The sequence below is a fragment of the Equus caballus genome, chromosome 23, assembly GCF_041296265.1.
Source record: "Equus caballus isolate H_3958 breed thoroughbred chromosome 23, TB-T2T, whole genome shotgun sequence".
Taxonomy (NCBI): Eukaryota; Metazoa; Chordata; class Mammalia; order Perissodactyla; family Equidae; genus Equus; species Equus caballus.
In genome coordinates, this window is record NC_091706.1 from 65,643,529 (window position 1) to 65,669,855 (window position 26,327).

The 26,327-nt window shown below is 50.5% G+C and overlaps 1 long non-coding RNA gene across 1 annotated transcript; it reads left to right on the plus strand.

Moving 5' to 3' along the window:
- The first annotated feature begins 21,728 nt into the window (after positions 1-21,728).
- LOC138920385 (uncharacterized) lies at positions 21,729-23,601 on the plus strand. The gene is made up of 3 exons (XR_011431480.1): positions 21,729-21,973; positions 22,676-22,731; positions 23,358-23,601. It is a non-coding gene; the product is annotated as an uncharacterized lncRNA (long non-coding RNA).
- The last annotated feature ends 2,726 nt before the right edge of the window (positions 23,602-26,327 follow it).

Here is a 26,327-nt window from a genome sequence, read left to right on the forward strand (position 1 = left end):
CCTCCGGGGTAATTCTGTTTCCATATTACTTTGGATTTATTTTGATCGCACACGCCTACCTTGAAAGCCTGCTCTGTTGTCCTTCCAGATGGTCACCCTAAAACCCCACTGCTGCGTGGTGCCTCTCTTGCTTCCACGTCTATCCATTTGCCCACCTAAGCAGTTAAAACCTGCAAAAGTTGACAAAAACATAAAAAGGAACAGCAAACATCAAAGGGCAATCTAAAGAGTGAAACCCTCCCGAAAACCATGCAGAACAGAACTCAGTTTTTATTGCGTTTAAGTATAATTATGTCCACGGTTAAGAATGTCTTTCTCCCCCTTTGGGTCTCGATGTTGAATAAACACATTACCAGCAGACCTTTAAGAATTTTTAAAGAATCCTGTTGTTGATTTCCCTAAGCACTCCTGTGAATACTCCTGGTTGACTCTGCTGCCGAGAAACAAACACAAGACACACTTAAAATAGAGGCTCTGGCGAACTGGCGGGGCAGCGTGTACCAGCGACATGTGAGAGCAAGGTCCTCAGAGGTGACAGAACTTCCCGTCACCTGGCGTGACACAGTCACATTTCTCCTTGCCCTTGCAGAGAACACCACTAGGCACACAATTTAACAAAAATCTTTTCACTCTGATTCCTGAAAGGAAGAGCAACAAACCCCAGGAGCCGCAAACTCGGTCTGTGGCAGGAAGTGCGCGTGCGCGGTTACATAACCCTGGGCTCTCCCAGTCACATTCCGGCTGCGCTGTGCCGAGGGTGATCCGAGCTGCCCACAGCGGGCTGCGTACGCGGCTTTGCTGATGCTGCAGCGCTTGCAAAATGAGAAGGAAACGGAGCCACCGCCGGGAGAGGTGCCCTGAGGTCACGGCCCGTCTCCGGAGGCTGCTGCTGAGACTTGAGGAGAGCTCTCAGACGGCCCTGGAGAAGAGCCGACTGCTGCCTGTTAGCAGCATGGCTGAATGTATTTGGACACAGATCCTTCCCTTTCATTTTCTAAAACTCCTGTTGCATCCTGTGAACTCGAGTCCCTGGGAACACAGAGAGGACTTCTTGCACTTTGTCATCTTGAAATCCTCAAACAATAGTCAAGTTCTCATTGAGCAGGAAGCAAGAGTCCTGAATTTGCCTGTGATTTTTTATTTAGTTTTTTCCTTTTTTAAGGAAAGCACTAAACGTGTGAGGTTTAGTTTTATAGAGGGTGACAATAGAACTTAGAAATTTAAATATTCCCCCTCAAATGTTGTGGGGAGTGAAGTAGGGTCTGGCTGATGCAGGTCTGGTATTACATGCTAACCTCTCAAGCAGCTGCTCTGCTCCTCTGGGAGGCAGGTGCCAGGATGGCATGCGCAGCGCCGCAAATGATCCAGAAGGGCGGCCGCCGTCCACCCAGCACATGACTCAAGTCTATCCGGGGAGACTGGGGAGATGTTGCCTTGGGGACATTACCGGGCAGGATTTATGGCTTCAGTGGGGTTCCCTGGAAAAGAACTCAGAGATGGAGGTTCACATGCAGGCAGTTTATTGAGGAGTCTCCTCGGGAATAGCAACTGTAAGAGAGTGCAGGAAGCAGGACTGGGTGTCTGCACAAAGACCCCGCCAACCGAAAGGGCGTCACGTAACTGACATGGCCCTTTAGAGGCCATCCCAAACAGAAGTCAGGGACTGAGGCACTTTCCTCCTGCATCTAGACTCTGATGTGGGCTGTCTCTGGGGTGCAGGCACCACCGGCTATGTGACCCCTTTCCTGGGAGGGACTCAACTGTGAGCCATCAGCAGCAGGACCACCAGCAGCCAGGGAAGGAGCACCTCAGTCCTGAAGAGGATGTCCGGGTGTCATACCATGGCCCTCCACAGTGTCTCCTCGCTCTGCTCCGATTCACTTGCTTTGTGTAGTAAGCTCACCCCATCCGGGAGCACTGCCTCTGATATTTTGGCTGGTTTTCTTCCTGGGAAAACAAGCAAAGAAAATTGGTGGAAGGTGGTAGAACCCCAGCCTCTTGTCTCCAGGCCACAACTGATACTCGTCATCTCCCTCCCCCATCATCCACCCTAGATTCTCCTCACTCTTGGCGAGCACCTCTGCTGGTCCAGGGGTCACACCTCGTGTGGTGACCCCAGACCCTCCTCCCTGAGGGTGTGCTTCTGCCTGCCAAGCCCTTCTCAGACTATGGTTGCAGCGTTTGTCTATTTACCGTTAAAGTTAGACAAGGGAGTATCAAGTGGTACCCAAGGATTGCCTAGTTGCACACATTCTTACTCCCTGCCCCCTGTTGTGTGAAGCAGACCAGCATCCTCTCTCCAATCAGGGCCAATCACCCTGCCAGGATGCTGACTCCTCTTCTTGCCTCCTGTTCTCTTGGCATGAAGAACTCAAACTGACCAGGCAGAAGCAAAGCTTAAGTTTAATGGGACTCTTACCATGAGCCCTGGTGGAAGCATGCCCTCTGGGAATAAGATCTCTAGATCCACAGAACCTAAAGTTGCTGGAAGGAGAAACAAGACTATTCCCCAAGTAGGCCATTGGAGTAAGGGCAAGCACTTCTCGGTTCCAACACACATATTCCACCTGTTGGGGACCCGGCACCATAAAATGATCGTGCGTCTGGAGGACGGTGCCCCATCCCTGCAGAGAATCATCTTCAAGCTGGCACCACCGCTGGGCTTTCTCAAGACTTTTTAATGGTTCCATCAGGTCATTGGTGATATGGTAACTGAAAAGACCAGAGGATCTCATGTGCATGTGCCCACTGCCACCAAACATCCTTTGCTGTAAAGTGGGTTCCTTGTAAGTCATTTCCTGTAAGTCATCAAAGGCTGAGACTTTACAGGCAAGAGAGTCAAACCCTCAACTAGAATACAAATCAATTCCAGTTAAGATAAATTTCTTCCCTTCTAGGGTGTAAGGGATCTGATATAATCACTTGCCACCACGTGGCTGGTTGGTCTCTTGAAGGATGCGCTGTGTTCAAGCATCAGGTTGGTGTGTGGGCAGCGATGGAAGCTGGTCAGCCTTGGTTAGTGAAAGTCACTGCCATTAGGCTCATACTCAAGCTCGTTCTTGCCACCACTGCTACTCCCTCTGTGAACTCAGTGTGCCAACACGGGGGTGGCCCATATCAGAGGCTGGCTGATGTCAGCTGGCTAATCCTCTGTCTAATTGGCCATTTATGCCTTTTATGTGATGAGTGCTCTCTGCTGGGTGTTAGCACGGGATTCAGAGATTTTCATACTTCGTGCTTGTACCCACAGATCTGTCCATCTGTCTGTCCTCCAGACCTCCTTGTGCCCAGTGATCTATTCACCCTCCCTCGAGCCTCCTGATCAAAAGCCAGGTCATACAAAACTGCCATGAGTCCATGTATATTTTTATGTTGAGCTACTTCTTTCTCCACACAAGGTTTGATTTCCAAGGAAACCACTCAAAACTCTGACCCCTGGGAGAATTGCCACCCACCATCCACCAGTGTCTTTCAGGGCCACCCTGATGAGGCTGTGGAGCAGCAGTAGCCCAATTTTGGCTTGAACTCACATACCAAGTGAACCTCTTCATGAACCAAGTTCTTCCTCCTGCATCAGCGAATCACAGGAATCTCCCATTCGGTCATGGGCGTGAGCCGAGGAGGAGGTGCGCGTGCAGCAATGAGAGTAACATGGGGGTGAGTCGTGGCAGAGGTTTCCCCTAGGCTTGCCCTACATGGTAGCGCTTATACCACAGGCCAAGGACCTAAGATGGGGATGTGCCAGCCAGCCATCTCAAAATTATACCTTCAGAGGCCTGAGAAATGCCCACCAAAGAGATCTGCAGATGCAGTGGACCCACCATGAGACTGACTTGGGTCAGGAGTCCTTTTATTTACCATATCCTCCCACTCTGATGGGAGGGTCATGAACATGCTTCAGATTTAGGTTATTGGTGTCAACTCAGGTCCCGTGTCCACAAGTCTTTAAAATGACCAGGACTTCTCTTTCCTCAGGGTAGAATAAACTGAGTAAATTGCTGCAGGTCACTTTGGGAAGAACTAGCGCAGGGGTCAGCACCGCTTTTCTGTAAAGGTCTGGAGTGTACTTATTGGCTTTGCCGGCCCCGTGATCTCCGTGGCAACTGTTCACCTCTGCCATCATAGCAGGAGGTGGACGTCGGTGACACGTAAATGGTTGGGAGAGGCTGTGTTCTAGCGTTATCTACAAAAACAGGCAGTGGGCTGGATTTGGCCGCCAGGCCATAGTTTGCCAACCCCCGGACTAGGAGAACAATTACTCCATACACTTGTTGTAGTGTTGTGGGGCCCTTCCGTTAGTGGATGTAGGGTTGCGGTCTGGCTCAGATCCGGAAACCAGACAAGGAATTGTGACTTATTGGTCAGCTGCCTTCAGTCATGTACTTATTCATCCTTGATTTCTTTGGCTTAATGAGGCAATGCATCGTCGGCTGCCCATCTGTCTTGTCCCCAGGAACACTGTGTTTTATGAATCATCTCCACAGTTCTCTGCAGGTCAGGTCCCCCGGCTGCCATTCCAACCTTGTTGTTCATTATGGTAATTGCACCCACTTTGACTTTGGCAGTTCGGCGCCTCCACCTGGTCTCAGTTATTTCTGGATCCTGTCACTTCTATTGCTATCAGAGAGCTCAGTTCTGTAACAGCATCTCCTCTCCTGGGCCCCAGACGACAAGGATGGCCATCTCTGAGCTCCTCGATGATGCCCTTTCACCAGGGCATTTCTTACTGCTTTTGAAAATGGGGTTCTTTCCAGACTTTGCCATGGCACACACTTGGCTGGTGACATTCTCAGCCACATATCCACTGTAGTATGTGACTTCTGCCAGCCCCTTGATCCCTTCTTCTGCTTCCTGTCATGGCAGGTCTGGCATTTCCACTTCTTGTAGTGTGAGCAATCACTTTTTCCAGGCTTCCAAGGGACCTCCTACAGAAGGTCAGCACCATACACCAGTGACCTTTGCCGGGCCATTAGACCCTGGATGTGGGGAGAATATTTCTCTATCAATAAATTCCTTTTATCCAACTTTGTGTGCCTCCTCCTTGAGCCAACACACTCAGGATCCACCTGCGTACTTGCTCTTCCATTCCTGACGGTCCACACTGGCGAGATCCCCAGCTCCTGCAGCTCACAGCCTGTTTCCTCCTTTGCAGCCCAGTACTTCCCCAGCCACAACATTGTGCCCCATTTTTGGTCAGGTGGCCTGGAGGAAGGTGGGGTAGATCTGAAGAACATGTGTTGTCTTGTATTCTCTTCCTCTGGTATCTACATGCTGCTTTGCCACTGGGAAAATTGTTAACAATTGTGCTACTACACATTGTCAAGACCTACTACCAGTGATGGGGTCCTCGCCGCCAGCTGGCTGGCAGGTGGTCTATATCCAAAATACCATTTTAAAACAGCTTCTTAGGACCACTCCTCATATGAATTCTTTTGGGGTGAGTTCCAAGGGAGAAAGATTCTGAAGTAGAGTTTTGTGTATAAGGGATTTATCGGGGAGTGTTTCCAAGAACACATCTGTGAAGTGGTGAGGGAAACAGGATCGGGCAGAGTGGGAAGTTAACTCCACGCTGTTGCAACAGAGATGTCAACCTCTCGCTTGGGGAGCTGGGAGAAGTCACTGGCTGTGGGACGCCCCAGGGCTCAGATCCCAGGGAGCGACAGCCCTTGAGCAAGGTGGCCTCTTTCCGAGGTGTGCAATTCCTGGGGAGGGACTCGGCAGTGGGACATCATCAGGCAGTGCTCCTGGCCACTGGAAGGTGAGGTCTCTATCCTGAAAGGGGACATCTGGGTGGCACACCCCAGTGTCTGCTACAAATTCTTGGCTCTTTAGAGGAAGGTGCAGACGAGAAAGTCCTTTTCTTTCTCTAGAAATTGCTGTGTCTGGAGGTGGTGCCTAGGATGACTTGACCCACGTTGCCCCCATGAGAGAAGCAGCCAAGGGCAAAGCTGAGGATGGCAGCGACAGAGACAATGCGTGTCCTGTGATTGTCTTGAGCTGCTGCATCCACATGGCTGAAGCTCGAAGGTCCTGTTTGAAGTGGTTTCCTCTTCCTTAAAGAGGCTAGCATTGTGAATGCTTCACCCAGTTTCAAAATTGAATTTACAGAAAGTTCAAGTGATCGATGGAGGAAATGGAAAAAAGAATAAGCAAGATTGATTGAATTTTTTTCTGACCATGGTCTTCCTTCAAAAGAAAAAAAAAAAGACTATAATGAAATGGAGAACAATATTGTTGAAATATATTAATGTTCTTTTCTTTTTTGCATCTCTCTGCATGGACCTCTCCTAGCTCTGCCAGAGGCCTTCATTATTTCAGGATATTTACTTTTGCTACTTTACAAAAAGGAAGAACAATTCAACATTGTGCTCTGACATTCAGAAACGGATTTTCAAATCTGCAGCAAGCCATTCATTTGTAGGCCAAGGATTTTCGATTGTTTTTTAAGTTTCCATTAAGAGCCAGACCCGGGCAATGTGACATTCAAGTTTAGCATTATCCAGGGCTGGAGAGAGAAGGATATGATATAAAGTATCTTTTTCAGGTCTCCTTGAAGAGAGAGGAGAGAGAAAGAGAGAGAGAAGGGAAGCGGGCAGAGAGATGAATGTGTCCTGTCATGCCTCCTGAGGTCCTCAGGGAGATGAGGAGGCCTGGGAGGTGGTTGAAATCAAAGAAACCTTCCCGCTTTTGAGTGCCAGGGCACTGCTCATGTGGCTGTGGCTAGGGCCGAAACGAAATAGGACCATGATGGAGGATGACGGCTGCGTGAATGAGCCTAAAGCTGTGCCCCTGCCTCTCACGTGTGTCCTCTAAGGGACCTAAAAGTCCCCGTGTGCTCTGGAGAGGAGATGCAGTTGGGCTCAGGGGGGTTGTGGGCCACAGACCCAAGAGATCAGCCAGTGGCATTCAAGGATGCCAGGGCCTTGGGACCAGCAACAAAAGGCTGGAACCAAGGACTCGAATGAGAGGTGTGGACACAACAGCCCAGGAAGCCAGATGGGACCAGAGTCCACAGACAAGTCACATCAGAAAGAGAAACCAGGTGGAGTTTCAGGGACACCAGATCTAATACCCTGTCTCCCCTACCAGGAGGAGGCCTCAAAAATGCAGGTCCTCGTTATCACATTGGAGAGAAGAAAGGAGAAGAGAGGAGACCTGGGAGGTAAAACACTTTCTCAAGAGAGACTCTGTCATCAAAAGGACACAATTTAAATGGAAGGAGACAGTGATATTTTCAACTTGCGTTGTAACCTCTGAGTGCAGTAGACTGGGTCAGCACCCCACTCAGTTCCCCTCAGGCCTGTTGGCATCCTGCGGACATCCCCTCGGGGCAGGAGCCCGCTGTGAGCAGGGTGGAGCAGGAGGGAAGTGCCAGAAGGCCAATAGCCTGCAGGAGCAGCCCTCAGCAAGGGTGGTCAGGAGTCCCCGTGTTAATACCCCAGCTTTTCCCCGGGCTGGGTCATTGTTAGCACACAGCCCACATGGGCTCCCAAAGGATGGGGCTCAGCTCCAGTACCCACGATGGTTAAAGTGCTTGTAACACACATTCCACTGGCTGCCTGCCTTCTCAGCTCCCGGGGATCATCTCTCAAATAGCGACCTGCACTCACATTCTTGCTTCTGAGTGTGACTCTGGGGAACCTAAATTATGATGATTGACACCTATTCCCCTTTACCTAGTGAGATGGGAGCCCATGGGGACCATGAGGTCTGCTATTAAAATAAGAAGCTATTATTGGCTTTGCACATCCCAGGCAATGAGAGTGAATTTTTGCAGTATTTTAATAATGGTCACACTTAAAGCAGTTTTTGGTATTCTGGAAGCATCATCATTTAGGCAACAAATGTTGATTCGGTTAAAATTAGGCTGGAAGGAATTATGTAGGCCAATTTGGAATGTTCTGCGGTAACATGAGACTGGGATATGCAAAAATCTCATGGCAGCACTCAAGTGGTATTTCCAACCTTCTTCCCTATCGTCTCCCGAACTAATCATTTGCACTCATCGCTTCTTTCTTTTCCTGTTCACCTCTCATAAAGATACCAGTAAGAAGCTCAATTTTAAAAACGGAGTAAAGAAGAAAAGTAAGAGTATTGAAGATCATTAGTTAATAATACAGCCGTGCAGTACACGGTCATTCATCAAAGATCTACTCTGTGACACACTCTCTGGGTGAATGAATGGATGAATGGTAGGGTCTCCTCGTTGGGCTCTCATCCTAACATAGATGTAAACATTAATTGTAAATTGGACACCACGCGACAGGTGCTCGAACAGGGGGCCACAGCAGGCCTTCTGCTTGGGACTTACCAGATTGTTAAGGAAGAGGAGCCGTCGGTCAGCTGTTTCCCCAGTGACTGCAAATCATCATCCCAAACCCAGCGGCCCACGACAATAAGCACCTATTTTTCTCGCTCCCAGGTAGGTAGGCTGTGGTTTGCTGGCCTTGGCTCTAGGCTACTGCTTGAATCCAGGTCTGTTGTGTGTCTCTCCTGTTCCTTGGATCAGTGACTTCACTGTTTTTTGACAAAATAGTACAGAAACCTGCCATGACTCTTCAGCTGTCAGCTCAGAACTGGCACCGTCACTTCTGCTGACATTTCAATGGCCTAAGCACACGATGGGCAATCCTAAAGTCCCCGAGACAGGAAGGTGAACCCCACACCAAGGGTGGAGCGAGGGCAGGACATCTGTGCACCATAATCCAGTCTATCCCAAGGAGTGAAGGAGGCGGAGAACATTCTGGACAGAGACCACAGGGAAATCCAATGATCCTCAAATGTTCAGGTAAAAGGCTCAGTCAGAACCAAGACAGGCAGTGGCAGCCACACTCAGGCATCCTTCAGCATTGTTGGAGCCAAGAAGGCTTCTAAGTGGCTGCAAAGGTCCCCTGGAGAGTTAGAGCGGCAGAAGCATGGGCCCATCTGTGTGGTCCTGATAACTTAACAAGGGGTATTTCTGTATCAGAGGCCTTGAGGGACTCAGTACTTTCATAGGAGGCCACTGTGATACAATAGGAAATATATGTCTGGTCTTTCTCCTGGCACACAGCTCCTAAAATCCTTGGACTCTGCATTGATAGGCGTGTTGAGATGGCCGGTGGCTGGGCCCGTAGATGGCTTCAGGACAGGGGCTATTCCACGGAAAGACCAAGGGTCATCAGAGGGTTGGAGCTCTTACCCTCACCCCTGACCTCCCTCCAGGGAGGGGAGAAACTGAGTTTAATCACCAACGGCCAAGGCCTAAGCAGTGGACCCTCCATGGGAACCCCTAAACAGAGGGTTCGAGGAGTGCCCAGGTTGGTGAAGCCATCAAGATGCTGGGAGGGGAGAGCACCCAGAGAAAGCAGGTCTTCCATGCTCCTCCCCCATAGCCTGCCCTCCTCTTCTCTTCCGTCTGGCTGTTCCCGAGTTGTATCCTTATTAAAACATTGATAATAGTAAAGGAAACACTTTCCTGAGTTCTGTGAGCTGTTCCAGGAAATTATCAAGGCTGAGGAGGGAGTGGTGGGAGCTCTATGAACATCTAGCCGGTTGGTCAATACAGGTGACAACCTGGGACTTGTCACTGGTGTCTGAAGTGGGAACAGTCTTGTGGGAGGGAGCCTTTAACCCATAGGGTCTGCACCAAGGTAGTTAGTGAAAGAAATGAACCAAAGTGTTGGACACCCAGTTGTGTTTGCAGAGAAGTGTGGAACTGCTTTGGCATGAGGAAAACCTCACACATTCAGTGTCAGGAGTGTTGTGCATAAAAACAGCTCGGAGCCACCTATGAAGGTGAAGGCTCATGAATGCGGCCCCAGAGAGAAGTGGTGGCAGCAAGGCAGAGGGTCCCTATGATGGAGACAGCTCCTGGTGGCTGGTCTTCTTGTTTTCCTCCAAAGGGAGTGCCACCAGCCAACCAGCCAAATCCTGCACATGGGACACAGTCGCAGAGGCATGCAGCCAAGACAGGAGACTGGAAAACCTTCAGTGAACAGCGGCTTTCTCTGGGATGGCTTAGGGTCTGAACTTTCAGCTTCCTGTGTCCTATGCCTGGGCACTACAGCCACAGCAGTCACCTCACAGGAGGACAGAGGCTCAGAGGGAACCGAGGCAAAGGGGAGAGTCAGAGAGCCAAGGAGACAGGAAGGTGTCCGGCTCACTGATGGCAGAGAGGCATGGCCGTGGCAGCGTCATTTCAACCTCTTGGCACCTGTCACCCAGGAGACTGAATGGCTGGGCTCCAAGCCCCCTACTGCTCCCACCCTGGCTGCCCTGAGCATTGCCCTCAACAGCTCTGCAGGAGACCCGCCACGCAGATGTTGGAGCGGCTGCTGGCGTGGGGACGCGCCTTCGGTCCAGGGCGCTTCCTGCTGCTTCTCCCAGGCAGCACACTGTGATGTCAACTCATCTCATGTCAAAATCACACCCTGGTTCCTCTAAAGACATTATTTCCCCTGCGATTCTTACATACTTTTCTCAAATCATAGGGCTTTAATTTGCATGTAATGTGATTTAAATATTTTTAAAAAATATTTCCCTAATGTAAACTTTATTTCAACCCACCAGGTATTTCTTGTTTATTATGAGAATTTGAAATAAATCCTAACAAATATAACTCTGCTAGTGGTGACACGCATGTTTCCAGGTCAGCACAATGATTGAGCACTTACTGTATACCGAATACTTCAGTAGGGGTTTTTCATCAATATTAACCCTCATCCTCAGAAGACCCCAGGCAGCTACCTATTACCAACCTTAGTTTACAAAATAAAAGGAGAGTGTGTAAAGTATTCACGATCGTAGAGCAGGAACACTTGAACAGGGTTCTTCTGATTCAAAAGTGTAGAATTCAGGCAACGTGCATGGAACGAAGCATTAAACCGAGCCCAGACGCAGGGCTGAGATGCGGGGAGGGCTCCGTCCGTGTCCGTGAGGAGGAAACAGCGTGGCTGGAAGCGTTAGGGAAGTCGTGGTGTGGCAGCCTGTGCTGACCCGAGGCCGTCAGCGATGTGCAGGGACAGAACGGGTCCACGTGGCCCCCCAGAATGGCTCCAGTGAAGAACTGGGTAAGGCACGTGAGAACCCCCGCATCTCATTGTCCCTTCTCTGCTGCCCTGGATGCAGTTGCACTCCAACTTACAGAAGTCCCATCAGCAGGCCTGGGAGCCCCGGTATCAAGTGATACCCCAGAAACATAAGGCCGTGTGCCAGAAAGTGAGCTCCCAAAGATGCTGGAAGGACTGATGGTGGCGTGTTTGAAAATACTGCATAATATTCCACCTCCTCAGATATTCATATTGCCCATGTTGCTTTCCACATCTGACAAGTCCTAAGTACAGAAACTTCTCCTGCTTAACCTACAACTTCCCAAACTTCTATAATTCTAGAAACCTTTCATTCTTATAATGCCTGCTCCCAGGTAACAGAATGAGCAGAGCATCCCTCTGGACTAGAGAGGCAAACAGATAGTGGTCCTTGTGCGCCCTGCGCAGCTAAGTGGATTTCCTACCGCCCCAAACCGGTGCTCCTTGTTAAACTGGAAAGAGCACAAGTCTCCACGTGCTGGCCCTCTGTCTCACCAGGAGCTGTGATGGCCTGGACAGCTGGTTCAGAGGACCAGGCATTGCTCTCAACCCTTCCTTGAACTTCGGGCCCTCTTGCTGTGGCTTCAGGCTCTCTCACCCTCCCTAGCCCCAGGCTTCATTCCCTGCCCACCTCTCCAGAGGGAAACCTCGGTGGGACCACCGGCCCAGCTTCCAGTTTGCATCTTTGTCCTTGGTGCCACCTCCTAGATTGTCCCTTGGCCATGTGCCTTTTATCCCCCCGTTCCAGCCTGCCTGATCCACCACAAACTCCCAGTGTACAGTTCAAGGCTCCCCATCCCTGTCGGGAGCCTGTGGACATAGCTTTCCAGTCGTGGCCACTAACGGTGTTCCTCCTATGATCCTGTCTTCTCTAAGGACTGCCCATCTCAGCCTTTGGAACAGAAAACGCGAATTTTAGTTTGTATTCTTCAACTCGTTTTAACTTGTGCACCCTTTGATAATTACAAAACTTCACATCTTTCTTTAATTATTTTTGAAATTTTAAAATTAGCTAAATACAGTGACTGAAAACTAGCTTACTTTTGCAACCGACTCTGAAATATACAACAGCAAATAAGAGGGATTGATGGATAGATAGCGGGACAGACGTGTGACAAAGCAAGGAATGTAGAGCCGAATGTCAACTTTCTTTTTATTAGCAAGATGGGAAAATGGGTGTTCACTGTAAAATTATTTCAACTTTTTGGTAGGTTTGAAAATTCCCATAGTAAAATGTTGGGGGAAATATGAGCAGTAGTAATTTTAGAATACGCTCTGCTCACGGAGGAGAGAGGTGGGATTGTGGGTGCCTGCCTGGCTGGGAGGCACTGCTGCCGCCGTGTCTCTGCTCAACCCATGGATGTGGATGGAGAACACCTGCTGTTTACATAGGGCTGCCCGACCCCAGCCTGAAGCCCCAGGCTCCGCTCCACCTCCTGTGCTGGGAACCCAGGGCATCCGCAGAGGATTTTTCTGGGCTTATCTCCTGGAGACTGGGCTCAGAGCCGAACCCCTCCAGTTTGCCTGGCTGCATTCAGGTCTCCACAGCCCCTCGTCCTCCTGCCCATCCTTCCAGTCCCCTCCCAGGTCCTGCACCAGCCCCAGGGGAAGAAGCCAAGGGCAGTTGCTCCTTGGGACACCTTCCAAATTCATTTCCCATCTGTCTGCCACTGGAAGAGGCAAAGTAAGGTCAACATCCTGTCCCAGAGGAAAAGCTGATTCCTGCGTGCTGAATTTGCTCAGGAAACAAATCGTGCCCGACCTACGCCTGGGTCAATATTGGTACGCTAGAAAAATATGCACAAGAGGGACTATGAGAATTGTTCAAACAATTCCTTCTGTTACTCCCTTCTGCATGAGGAGTGTGAAGACTTGTGGTGTATACGGGGTGGGGGCGGGACGCAGGGAGCCTGCTGTTTACACAGAAGCCTAGTGATCCTTGAAACCATGGGGCCAGTTCCAGAGGGGGTTCCTCTGAAGTGAAGGAAACCCCAAGCGTTGCAAGAAGTAACTGTATTCTGGAAAGTAACAACTCACTCCAGAGATTTATTACTGCAGTAATAAAGGTTCTGCACCCAATTCCACTCCAGGGGGAGGGGCTTCCGTCACACATACAACAAGCAATTCTGCCACTCCTGCTGGGTGTCTTATGACTTGACTCCATTCTGACACCATCTACCTGGAGACCGTGTCAGATCCCACAGGGTACAGGCTCAGTCTTACAAGACTGCCCCCCACCACACACACTTCAGATGGCAGTCACCAGTCCAGGTTGTCACCTGTACTTCTGGTTGACGGGCTGTAGATGGGATATTCCCCAGATCCCCTCCTCGGGTTCAATTAATCAGCTAGAGTGGCTCACAGAACTCAGAGAAACATTGTACTTACTAGATCATCAGTTTATTAAGAAAGGATAAAACTCAGTTACAGCCGGAGGAAGAGATGCACAGGGTGAGGTACAGGAAGGGCACAGAGCTTCCATGCCCTCTCCGGAGGTCCACACATTCACCAGGCTGCCAGCTCTTGGAAACCCATCCTTCTGGGCTTTCACAGAGGCTCCATTACACAGACAAGTTTGACCAAATCATTGGCCATCGGCCATTGACTCAACCTCCAGCTCTTCTCCCCTCCCCAGAGGTCAGGTGTGGACTGAAACTTCCAACCCTCTAATCACATGGCTGGTTCCCCTGGCAACCAGTCCATCCCCCACCCCCCATCTTTAGGAGATTTCAAAAGTCTCCTCATTAAATAAGCTCAGTTGTGGTGTGAAGGGGCTTATTAAAAATAACAAGACCCCCATCTCATCTTTATGGCTCTGAAGTAATTTCAGGAACTGAGGACAAGAGACTAAATATTATAACCAAACATGTTCCTATTGCTCTTACTGCTCAGGAAATCCCCAGAGTTTGAGGAGCCATGAGGCAGGAACTGTGGAGGAAGACCAGATATATATTTGATATTATAAACCACAATATCACAAGAAACAAATCCGTTCCCTAAGTGAAGAGCTAACAGGCAGTCACTGATGCATCTATTTACAGGAAACAAGACTTTAAATGCCGCTCCACACCCTGGGCCAGAAGCGACCAGGAGTAGAGTGGGAACAGTCAAGAAAGCTGGGAGGACAGCTCAGGAGGAATGTGAACAGGACAACGACCATAAGACCGGAGCCCCATATGGCTTTGAATATCTGACGGGGTTTGTATTAAATTAATATGGCACTCCATGGCTAAGGGGAGTCATTTAAGGTTTTTAAATCATGGAGTATCCAAGGGATAGTTCTGGAATCTGGGAGGAGAGAACCAGTGAGGAGAGATGATGATTGGTCCCTAGGGGTTCCCCATGGCCAGAAAGTGCTGCAGGCCGTGGGGTTTTCCACCCCAGCATAGACGGTGGACATTGACCACAGTGTCACGCTACATGGGCTGGGGATGCCTTGTCCAGGGACAAATGGGAGGACCAGAAACCCAGCGACCAGTGTGGGAGGGTCAGCAGGGCCTGGTCTCTGAGGGGATCAGAGCACAGAACCCCTGCAGAACATGAGAGAACAGAGGAACCCCCGCGGCTGCTCTGTTAGCTCCAGTGTGAGGTCAGCAGCAGCACTAAGTGGAGAAATCGCTGCTGGATTCACCACTGGCCACCTCCAAGCATCGCTGCCCACACTGGACAGAACAGCTCCAGACCCTCAGCCCGCCAGTGGGTGCGATGGGATGCCAGAGCATCCTGTGCAATGCTCCGTGTGGGCGCTCCCCACCCCAAGAGCGATTTCAGATGGCTTACAAATGTGAAGACGGCATTTCCAGCGAGAATAAGATACAAATAAAGGACACAAACCCAGCCGGAGGGAAACGAGCGCAAGGTGTGACATGGCTCGAGGAACCAAGCCAGGACTTGACGCATCAGAAGCAGTGGGTACTTGCCACAAACTCAGATTCCCAGGGGAGTGGACCCCTGGCGCCCCCACCTAAAGCCGAGCGCCACTTCCCTGGGAGCTGAACTTACTCAGCTGCGGGACCTTCTGAAATGAATTTGGAAGGCTGTGTCCACATGCACTTCATTTTCTAGTTAGAGAATTTAAATCCTCATCTGATTATCAAAAGACCTTAAGACGAAAAACCATCGCCAACTCTTCTGCAAAGTCACGGGAAATGGTACCAGGATCAGACAGTATCAGCTTCGAAATAATTAAGAGCCACTAACACTTAGGAGAGATGGGTGCCTGGGCTGGGTGGGTCTCTTCAGTCCTGGAAGCGGGCACTGCAACCGCTGCCACTTTATAGACGAGCAAGCAAAGCCTGGGTGATGAATCTCCCCGAGGTGATGCATTCGGTCAATTGCCAAATTAGTTTCCAGGCAGTCTGGCGCTAAAGTAGCAGATGTGACCACCAAACAGGGGGCTCAGCCGCATTCCGGGACAGACAGAGACAGGTTCTGGATGCACAAACACCCAGGTGGCTCGGGGAAGCGCCACCGTTCCTGACGCTGAGACCAAAGTCAGGCTGAGCCTCTGCCAAGGAAAAGGCTTCTCTCTGGTTTGTGTCATGTTTGCACAATTCTCTGAATGAGTTGGGCTTCGTTCTCTAATTTTACAGCAGCCGGCATGCTTTTTACGTTTCTTAAAAGTCATCTTCAAGGAAAGGCTCATTCCCAGAACAGCTCATTCAAGGAAATAGCTGGGCTGCTGCTCTGCCACTTACGGGCAGCGTGACTGCATGAGTGGCTCAGGTTGGGGGGTCTTTTTCATATTTTTTGTATTATTATTCTTCTTCCAATGCTGTGTGTACACATTTTCCATAATATAAAAATAAAAGAGATGAGCTCATTGCATTTTATGAAGCATGTAACACCCATAAACCAAAATATTTTTTTAATGGGAAGATAAATATAGACCCCCTTTTAGTAAAGAATATACATGCAAGAATCCTACGAAAAAATTAAAGGAGGTCAAACTATGTAGCTCATTATAAGAGTAACCCCTAAGGTTGCATCAAGTTTAATGAAGTCAGATTAAGTTCCAGATTAATCCAGAAATACAAGATCAGGAAATGTATTAATATAATATCCCACATCAATACGTATAATGGCATATTGATAATATTATAAAACCTGAAAAAACAATGCAATTCAATATTCAATCCTAATTTTTTAAAAATGAGTAAATTGTGACTATAAAATCCCTCCCTTAAAATAACAGCAAAATACTTTAGCTCAAACTAGCAGTTTATCCATTCAGTCCGTAAATATGAAGTAACTCCAGGTACTGCTGTAGGTTGCCAGCCCTGGGGGTCTAGTGGTTAAGACTTGGCGCTCACCACCACAGCCTGGTTTCGTTTCCCGGTCAGGGAACCACACCACCCATCTGTTGGTTGTCATACTGTGGCGGCTGTGTGTTGTGTGACACTGAAAGCTATGCCACCAATATTTCAAATACCAGCAGTGTCACTCATGGTGGACAGGTTTCAGCAGAGCTTCCAGACTAAGAGAGACTAGGAAGAAGGACCTGGCCACCTGGTTCCAGAAACATTGGCCATGAAAACCCTAGGAATAGCGGTGGAGCATTGACTGATCCAGCGCCAGAAGTGAGGGATGGCCGGAAAAGACAGAGCAGGGTTCCACTCTGCTGTCCACAGGGCTGCCAATGGCACCAACGAACTGTGGCAGGGGCTCAAGATACATCAGTGAGCGAAACAAAGATGTCTGCCCTGTGGAGATTATGTTCTGGCTATGAGGAGAGTCTCGGGCAGCAGATGATGCACAACAAATATATAGTATTTGTATCAGTTATCTATTGCTGCATAACAAACACCCCAAACGTGGTGGCTTAAAAAGCAGTATTATTACCACTCATGACTGAGTGGATCAGCTGGGCTCAGCTGGGCCGTTCTGCTCCACACTCCATCACTGGTGCCACGGTGTCCAGGGGCTCATGGGATCAGCTGTCCAAGGTGGCCCACTCTCATGGCTGCCAGCTGACATGAGCTGGCAGTTGGGTGCACGGTGGGGGCTGTTGAGCAGAGGCACATATGTGTCCTTTGCATGAGGCTGGAGCTTCCTAAAGAAAGAAGGCTGGGTTCCAGTAGGCAACATCCCTTGAGCAAATTTTCCAAGAGGGAGGAGGCCAAAGCTGCCAGTCCTCTTCAAGGCTTAGCCTGGAACTGGCACAGCATCACTGCTGCCGTCTTTTGTTGGTTAAAGGACTCACAGACCTAACCCGGATCCAAGGACTGCCTCTGGATGGGACGTGGGACACCCTTGTGAGAAGGCGATGGAACCATGGAGAAAAGCAAGAAGAAAGCACAGTTAGAGGAATCAAGGTGAGGGTGTAGTTTTAAATAAGGAGGTCAGAGTTGGGAGGCCACGTTTGAGCAAAGACAGGAAGTGGCGATCCAGGGACCCCTGAGACATCTGGGGAAGAAGCCTCCTGGGAAGGACCAGCAAAGGAGCCCAAGTGGCTGAGTAGGGGGAGAGGGCAAGAGTAACCCATTCTGGGGTCCAGAAGTAGGGAGCCCGACTGTGTGGGTTTTGTTGAACATGATGCTGTTGCAGGATTTTGAGCAGAAGAGTGAAGCGCAGAAATCTAGGCGGACCCCCATGGAGGCGGGCGAGGCGAGGGAAGATGGGCTCTTGATATATTTTGGAGGTAGAGCTGGAAGGATTTAGCGACTTTTAGCTGGGGGTGGGGATAAGGGGGAAAGCCACAGGAAGGATGCAGCTGCCATCCCCAAGGAGGGGACGGCAGAAGATGGCACAGGCTGGGGAGGGGTGTTGGTGGCAAGGAGAGTCAGCACCTAGCCTTGGCCATGTAGACAGATGCCAAATGGAGATCAGCAGAAGGAAGCTGGATGCTGGGCTCTGCAGGGATGGAACGGAACCAGGCTAGAGCTGTAGAGCTGTAGATGGGGCGTCTTGAAGCCCTGAACCTGGTGAGCTTGCCACAGAGTCCAGATGCCACACACACCCCTGTTGGTGAGGGCCCCGTGGGGAGGGTGTAGGGAATTTGGGGCAGCTTTCTCTCTGACAGCTGGTCCCCAAGACCCCAGCTGGCAACGTCCTGAACCCAGAGGGTGCTCCAGCCGTGCCCCCAGCTGCCTGTGGGGTGGGGAGAGTCATCACTGTCCATCTCACAGCCTTCTCATCTCCAGCCCACCAAAGGGAGGAGGATGCTGTGAGTGACCGCTTGTTTCTGGTGGAACCCTGGAACCTTTTGAGCTCCAAGAGGAAGGGTGGCCTCTGAGGGTTGGCAGGCTCAGTGACCCCATTCCAGAGTCCCCAAGGGTTTTCTCCCCACTTGCCTGGGAACCAGATACCTCTTCCCAAGTTTTGACTTTTTCTACTCTCCTCTGATAAAAGCAGACTCTTCCAGGACGTGCCATGGCCTCACCCAGCTGCTTGTGAGAATCCCAGCTCAGAGGCCTCTCTCCTCTGACCCCGGCCGTCACTGCAACATGGCCGGAAGTTTCGCCGTGATCCCTAAGTCTCTTCCTGAGAAAAATACGTAGAATCAGTATTTTTATTTTAAATCATTATTTTTAGCTTGATAGATTACATATCAGTTATGCATATTCTTTACTTAATTTCTTTTCTATGCTTTCCTGGTTTTCTATGAATTATGGCATTTGTACATTTGAAAAAGAAAAACATATATTTTGGCATCGCCTGAGTGGCCTGAACTTCCCCCCGTCAAGCAGCCCCAGCAGCAGCTGGGAGCCTGGGTCACAAGAAATGGCCGGGACCTGGCGGAGGAGCCGGCTTTGAGAGGTGGAGACGTTACCAGATGCTGCCTGTTTGCTGTTGAAATGTTGCCCCTTGGCTTAAATATCGTGCTGAATAACAGCCAACTGAGGTTTTTGTTCACCAGAAGTTTCTCCCAGAATAGAAACTGCCCACAGTATTTTTCTTGGGAAGTCCATTTGTCTGGAAACTTTCACTGTTGACATTTTTAAGCTAATGCACCCTGTTATGCAAAGTTTAGCAGAAAAAGCCACATTCTATTTGCCACTTGCGTTTTGTTCCCCGAACTCTGCCACCTGGGGTAAACCCACATCTAGGAGTCAAACACAGCACTTGCGTTCTCAGCTTGTGCATTCCTGAAATGCCAGCAGCCCACATGCTGGCCCAGGAGCTTTGGCATTTTGGTCTCAAAGCTGAGGCAAGTGGCCCAAATCCCTTTCTTGTCCTTCTCTCTGATACTTGAGGCCCACAGCAAAAGGAACGTTCTGACAGTGTTCTTTGGGTGCGGATAAGGTTTCACATGCTGCTCTCTCTCCAGAGGAGCACCCCTCCTCAGAGGAAAACCAGCCAACCAGAAATTAAGCAGCTGGTCCCCCTGTAAATCCAGGTTCGGGGATTTGGGTCTTAAAACACAGCACCTGTTGCGGGTGAGCAGGTGGGGTGGGACCACAGCTGTGGGGGGCTGTGATGTGGCCGGCTCGCATCAGCCAACACAGGGCTCCTTGTCAGTCTAACACGTGGGGAGAGGGTGATAAATGAATTTTGTTACAACTCCTGCCACCCCAGCAGAAAGAAACCCAGTGCAATCTCACAGGATTGCTGCAAGGAATAAGAGAAAAACATTCATTCTCCTGGGTCGGGTCAGCCAGACTCTCGGTTGTCTTTCTTCTGGGTTTCTATGGTAACGATGCGCTCTGTAAGTGCAGAACAGTTACCAATTCAATCTGCGGACCACATCCCCATCAGATGCTGCAAACCCACCCTTCCAGCTTTCCTCTGGCATCAGTGACCACGACGCCAGCAATGCTCCCGGAATGAAACAGCTAAGCGTTTGGGCACGTGGCCTTTGCAATTCCTCCCAGTGAGGAGTATGCAGATACGGAGAGAGGCAGCAGCGAGGGCTGGAGAGGGGCGACGGGTTGGCACTGGATCCAAATCAACGGTAATACCCGGATGTTCAGCTTGTCTTGGGATCCAGAGTAATTATTTTTATCCTTTCCATCATTGTTGGAACTTGGGTTAGATTACTTTGCTAATGAAAAAGTTTTCCTAAAGAACTTCTTATATAACAGAATCTTGGAGCCACTTCTGTGCATATTACAAATAAGTCCACGACAGTGTTGCAAAGATAGACCACGATTCTCCTTGAAGGATACGAGGGTGCGTTATCAGTGACTCATCTGCTACTTGAATGCAGACACTAGAAACCCTGCAGAGCGGCCCTGAGGTCGGAAAGAACCACAGGGCACTGCCCTGCGGGCATGATCCCAACAGCAGCCCCCCCAGGTTCACGGCCATTGCAAAACACCAAAGACCCTCATATCCAGAACGGCAGGGCCTTTGCTCCACTGCCCAGGACCCTCCAGACAGGTCCACGCTCCTCCAGCTTCCACGTTGTCAGAGATGTGTCACCTGGAACAAGTGACAGGGCAGCCTCCCATTTTTACATAGTCCCATCCCTATTGTTGCTATTATTTCATTAACATTAACACTAAAAGGGTCCTGTCTTTTTAGTTAACTTGTTCCCTCTTCCCTGTGTAGCTTTAGTTTCTCATAGAAAAATGACATCTTTTATGATGTGTTCAAGTCTCTATTTTACTCTGCTTCGGTGAAACCAAAATGGAGCGAAGCTCAGCAGGTCACCTGCCAGAACACCCAAGGTTCTGCTCTGGCGCCACGGGCTGAAATAACTGGGGGATGCACCCAACCCTCTCTGACACGGCCCGAGGTCAGCCCAGGGCCTCTGGCGATAGCGAGCCAGGACCATCAGGAGGATTACGAGATGGAGGGCGTGTTGGGCACAATGTTTGATCTTCGAAGGTCAGGCTGTGCGCACGAGGAGGCAGAGGTCAGGCTGACGTTTCTCAGGCTCTTCTGGCCGGCTCTGAGCAAGCCTGTTCCAGGAAGCCGGTTTGTTATTCTGGTCGGGGACTGTTTATCATGATGCCTTTGAGGGGGTCAGGTTTCCTGTTGCAGGGAGTCCTAATAGTTCCTCATATTTACATAAATAGGCCTTCAAATATTGACTAAAGGTGTCTTGTGGGAAAAGTGAATTTCAACCCGGTGGGGTTGGAGGAAACAAGTAATATGCATGGGGACAAAAAGTGGAGGAGAATGCAGTCTCTCTTCTGTGACAATTCTTTGAATCCATGAGTAGGGAATTGCTGTCTGCAGTTTTCTTCCATGCAGAGTCCTTAAAGATCCAGTAGATGCTGGCTAAGCTGTTAGAGACGATCCATAAAGTCGAATACACTTTAAAGGTTCTGACACATCCTGTAACCACAAATCAAGTAAGAAATTACTTTTTATGCAAAAGATAAATTAAGAACTACCATTTTTCTGTCTTTTTTTTTTTTTTTTTAACAGAAGTTCCTATATAAAGTGATTAAAGAGGATAATGTGGACACAGCCCCCGGGACAGCCTGGGTACACAGGAGGTGGTCCATAAAAACCCGTTCCCTTCTCTTGCTTCTAAGAACCAAACCAAGCCAAACAAATATCTGGCCAAGACGATGGAGAAATAGCAGAAAATTAGTCACCTTCAGAATTGCAGATAAAATAATCCAGCCAAAAGAAAATTCAAAGAAATGAACTTGTAAATATTGTGGCCTATGAAAAGAACAAAGATGTAATTCACTTCGCCTTCAACAAAAGTCAAAACAAAGCTATCTTGTCCTTCACAAGAACCCTGAGAAGCTGGGGGCACGAATGACAACCCCTTTACAGGAACAGTCAGGAAGAGGGAAACTGCCTTCTCTAAGTTCACATGTGGCTGAAAATAACTCCAGAATTGCTGACGCTGCCCAGAGGCTCTGCCACCTCCGGCTGTGCCCCTGGCGGGAACTTCCAGGGCCCCCAGGTTCTCCCCTTGGGATCCACTGTGATTCCTTGATCTGGTTCTCGTTTAACTTTCCAGCGACTCCTGGCCCTTCTCAGTTGTCTGCACTTTCCAGGTAGGAGAGCAGAATGTCTTCTCAGCCCCGCAGCCACAGCTGTCCGCCCGCCCCACCCCCACGGGGTCCAGAAAGTGAGAGCTTGCTTCTGAGAAGGGTACTTCCCTGAGGAAGGAGCTGGGCGGTTTCCTTGACCCCAGAGCCCTTTACTGGAAAGTGGCTACAGACACGTGTCCCCTGCCACCCTGAGGACCAGAAACCTGGGCAATCAGCCAAGAGCCGCTGCCACAGCCCCCAGCCTGCTCTGCGCACGTTCTAGGAGTTTAGACGCGCCTCCAGGCAGGGCAGTCCCCCCTCAGATGCGCTGGGTCAGAACCCCGGCCAGGGCCACGGCTTGGGAACTCCGCAGGGAGGGGGATGAGACTCTGGGCCACTCCCCATTCTGAGCAGCCCCAGCAGCACCAGGTTGCCCTTGAAAGGAAAGCACTGGGAACCACTCCAGCCCCAGCGGCACCTGCCGGGCCTCACAGGGCCCCTCATTCAAAGGAGGCAGCGAGGACAGCCTGGCAGGGCTGCGAAGAAGAACCGGTCACCCCAGCATGTCTCCGCAGACGAAACTTTTGCCAACTCAGATTAAAAAGAGATTGTGTATATTTATAATGCGCGTGTGTGTGTAGACACACATACACCACACATATATAAATTTAGCCATGTGTTTATATATGAACGTACATATTTACCTTTCTATTGTTGAATACACAGGTGCAGAAGGCTGCGTAGAGCAAACAGGAAGCCTGATGAAGCACTGTAAGGCAAACGTGGGTACCACCACCCACAAACTGTGCTAGAACCTTCCCCAGATGCCCCAGGGGCCCACCCCAAGTCACACCTCCCCCTCCCTCCTGGAGGACCCAGGAGGCTGAGTTTTACGTCCTCACTTCTGTGCTTTTCTCTGCAGTACTGTGACCTGTGTACAACCCCACACAAGGGAATTTCCTTGAGCCTTTTTTCGGTTTTGCTTGTGCCTCACGAGTCCGTAAGCTCCCACCCCTGTTTTTATACATTTTTATACATTTTATAAATTTACATACACGTTTACGTACACATACACACATACAGACATGAGCACATATAGACAGATGCCTTAGTCTTTAGAAAAAAGATTAAGGCTTCCTCCCTTCCCATTATGTCAGCACACTGCACTTTTAATGTCATTAATGGGATAAATGATGGAAAAGCATAAATTAATACTACAATTAAAAAAAAAAAACTGCACGTGGGACCTCAAGTATGAGCCCCTGAGAACAATTCCCCAAATAAGTACTGAGCTGTACCCCAAGCCCCTGGGATCCCCACACATGCCCCTCATCGCTCCAGTGCAAATTTCACCCGGGGACCCAAAGGAAATAGTGTCGGTCTCCTTCCAACGTCTCATTTTCTTCAGGTCAGAGGCCAGCGTCGAGGGCTCACCACACCGTGGAGCGCAGCCGCTGGAGAGACATCATGCAGCTTGGGCTGGCTTGTATCCATTTGTTGGAGTCAATCGCCAAATCTTGGTGACTTTGGGGACCAGTTGTCGGGCATGGCCATTACTAAAAATGAAAATGTATACGCTTGCAATTAAGTAAGTTATATTAACATCCAAGGTAGTAAATACCCATAACTCCTCATCTCCTATTTCACCACAACATGCTGTCATCTGTGCTCTTCAGCTTCTCTGGGTCTGTAGCATCTCTCTGTGGAAATGATGGTGACTACCACACACCTCTTCCCAACTCTGAGTTTGGTGATCTCGTGTTGGTGGCTGGAACTTGGCTGTGATGGAGGATTTATACCATGGAAACCAGCAAGTGCCACAAACTGGGTGCCCACCATACACACATGTGCACACACTCAGTACCAGTACACCCCTGGTTTCTCCTCCCAGCCCCCAAAGATTAAGAACTGGAAACCAAGCATCTTTCAAGGCGGCCTCCCCTTTTAGCATGTCTCATCCACCATGCAGAGACGGGAGGCGTGCGCAGGCCCAGAGCCCGATACAGGAGGATTGGTGGCCAAGATGTGGCCAGGCCTACTCGAAGGCTGGCGGGGGGCGAGGTCCTCCTTGGAGGGCTGTAGATGCAGCTACTCACTCCCAGGCTCCCTTGGGAAGGTAGTGGGGCCTTGAAGTCCTCTCAGGCACTCCCAGCCCCTTGGCACGTCTGCTGCCCCTGGAAATGAGGGTGGGTCTGCCCGGCCTCCAAGGCACTCAGCTCACCTGGGCATGACTCAGGCTCTGGGCTCCTGGCACCAGGGCTAAAACCAGAAACTGCCTCCTCCTTATTGATCTCATGATCTTTTTGGGGTCTAGTACTGTGGTGTAATAAGAAATAAGAATAAGAGAGGGGCTGGGTATTGAGTTACGCAACAATGGCCAATGATTTAATCCATCATGTAATGAGAACCCCATAAAAACCCCAAAACGACAGGTTTCAGAAAGCCTCAGGTAGGGGAGCAAATCAACGTGCTGGGAGGGTGGCACATCCAGACAGGGCATGGGGGCTCCACCCCCACCCCACATACCTCGCCCCTGGCATCTCTTCCGTTTGGCTGCTCCTGTAGATCAGAAGACACGTGGCCCCTAGAAAAGTGTGTGGCATCTGAGGTGAGCACGGTCTGTGGGACTCAGCCCTCAGCCTGTGGGATCTGGGCCAACTCTAGTGTCAGAACTGAACTGAATCGTTGGACACCCAGTCGATGTTGGGGAATTGAGAACTGTCGTCTGGCGTGACACCAGACAAGTGTGAAGGCGGAGAAAGTGCTGGGTCTTCCCTAAGAACGCGAGTGTTCGCTAGTCTTTGAGCTCCCATTTGAGGGGCCTGGAGTGTCTCCTGCTTGACTTTGGAAGGCAGTCCTCATCCCACTCCCTTGCCTGGCAGGCCCTGGAAGCTTCCCCTCCCGCCCACCATCACAGCCCAGAAAGCCGAAGCCCACCTCTCCCTGCCCCCAACCTGTGTCCCATCCACCCAGGCCCCAGCCCCTCTCCTGTGTCCCATCCACCCAGGCCCCAGGCCTCTCCTGCGTCCCACCCACATCTCTAGGCTCCAGGCCTCTTCTGCGTCCCACCCACATCTCCAGGCCCCAGGCCCCAGCTCTGGAGCCTCTTCTCACGGTGTCCCAGCCCTGGCCTTAGCATGCTTTCTGCTGTGTCTCTCCAGCTGCCATCCCGTCCATCTCTGCCCTCAGACCACTTCCAGCAAGTTCCTCCTGACTGCAGGCATAGGCTGCATGGGACAGGCCCAGGGCAGAAACGAAGACCCAAGCCTGCAGTCCATCTGCAGAGAGGTCCCACCTGCAGGGAGAGCCAGCAGGGGCGATTCCAGCTGGTTCCAATGGCGGAAAGTGGAGAGCTTGCTTACCCTCCCATCTCCCTGAGCAAAATCCACCTGCGTTCCTTTGAAGTGCTTCTGGATATTCCTGTGTAAGTGTGTCACCCGGCCTCCCATTCCAGCCCTGGGTGGGGACCTCGGCTTGTGTCAGGGGAGGAAAGGACAGCAGGAGAAAAGGTTAAATCAAGGGGTGGAGGGAAAGGAGAATAAAGAAAGACAAAGGCCGATTCTGGGCCAAGATCTGTGGTGGAGGTTGAACTCAGCAGAACCAGCTGTGGAGCCACAGGGAGGTCACTCGACTTCTCAGATACTCTTTACAGTAAAGAAAATGCAAAATCCTTGTTGTTGTGATGATAAAGTGAAGAGAACCCAAGAGGGACCCTCGTAGACATGATGATCACACAGGGCAGGAAAGGTGAGGCCCAGAGGGGAGGCTGAGGCGGCCAGCTGATCAGGACCATGCTGGACCCACGGGACCCCAGCCAACCCCGGCCCTGCGAGGGGACCCATGGGCAGCCAAAGATGGCAGCCAGGAGCCGTGGCCGGCCGGAGCTGGGAGAGGAAACCAGAAATAACCTACAACAAGAAATTGAGAACAACACAAAATGGAGAGGAGGGGTGGGGACAAGGGGGTGTCTTGCACTGGGCAGAATGACCAGGCGTCCCGCCCATTAGAGGCTGCAGCCTGCGGTGTCGGGACCTGGTGTCAGCTGCCCGAGCTGCTCTCTCACCACCTGTAAAGTGGGGACAGAATACACATTGAAAATGCGTGTCTGCCCTGTTGGCTGTTCCCCTGGCCGGGGAAGGCAGCCCTGAAGACATGTTTTCAACCCAGAAGAATGAGGTCGTTTGCACTCAGGACGGAAGCAAAACAGCCCCCGGAAGCCACTCCTCCAGCGTCTGATGCTCAGGAACGGCCTGGTTTGTCTGCAACGATGTCTCTGCCCTACAGGCCCGTCCACCTGGATGTTCTGTTCCTTTCACTCTGAGAACAAAACAAATGGTGTGACCAACTGTTGACAGTTTTCTGCCGCGTGCTCTGTGTG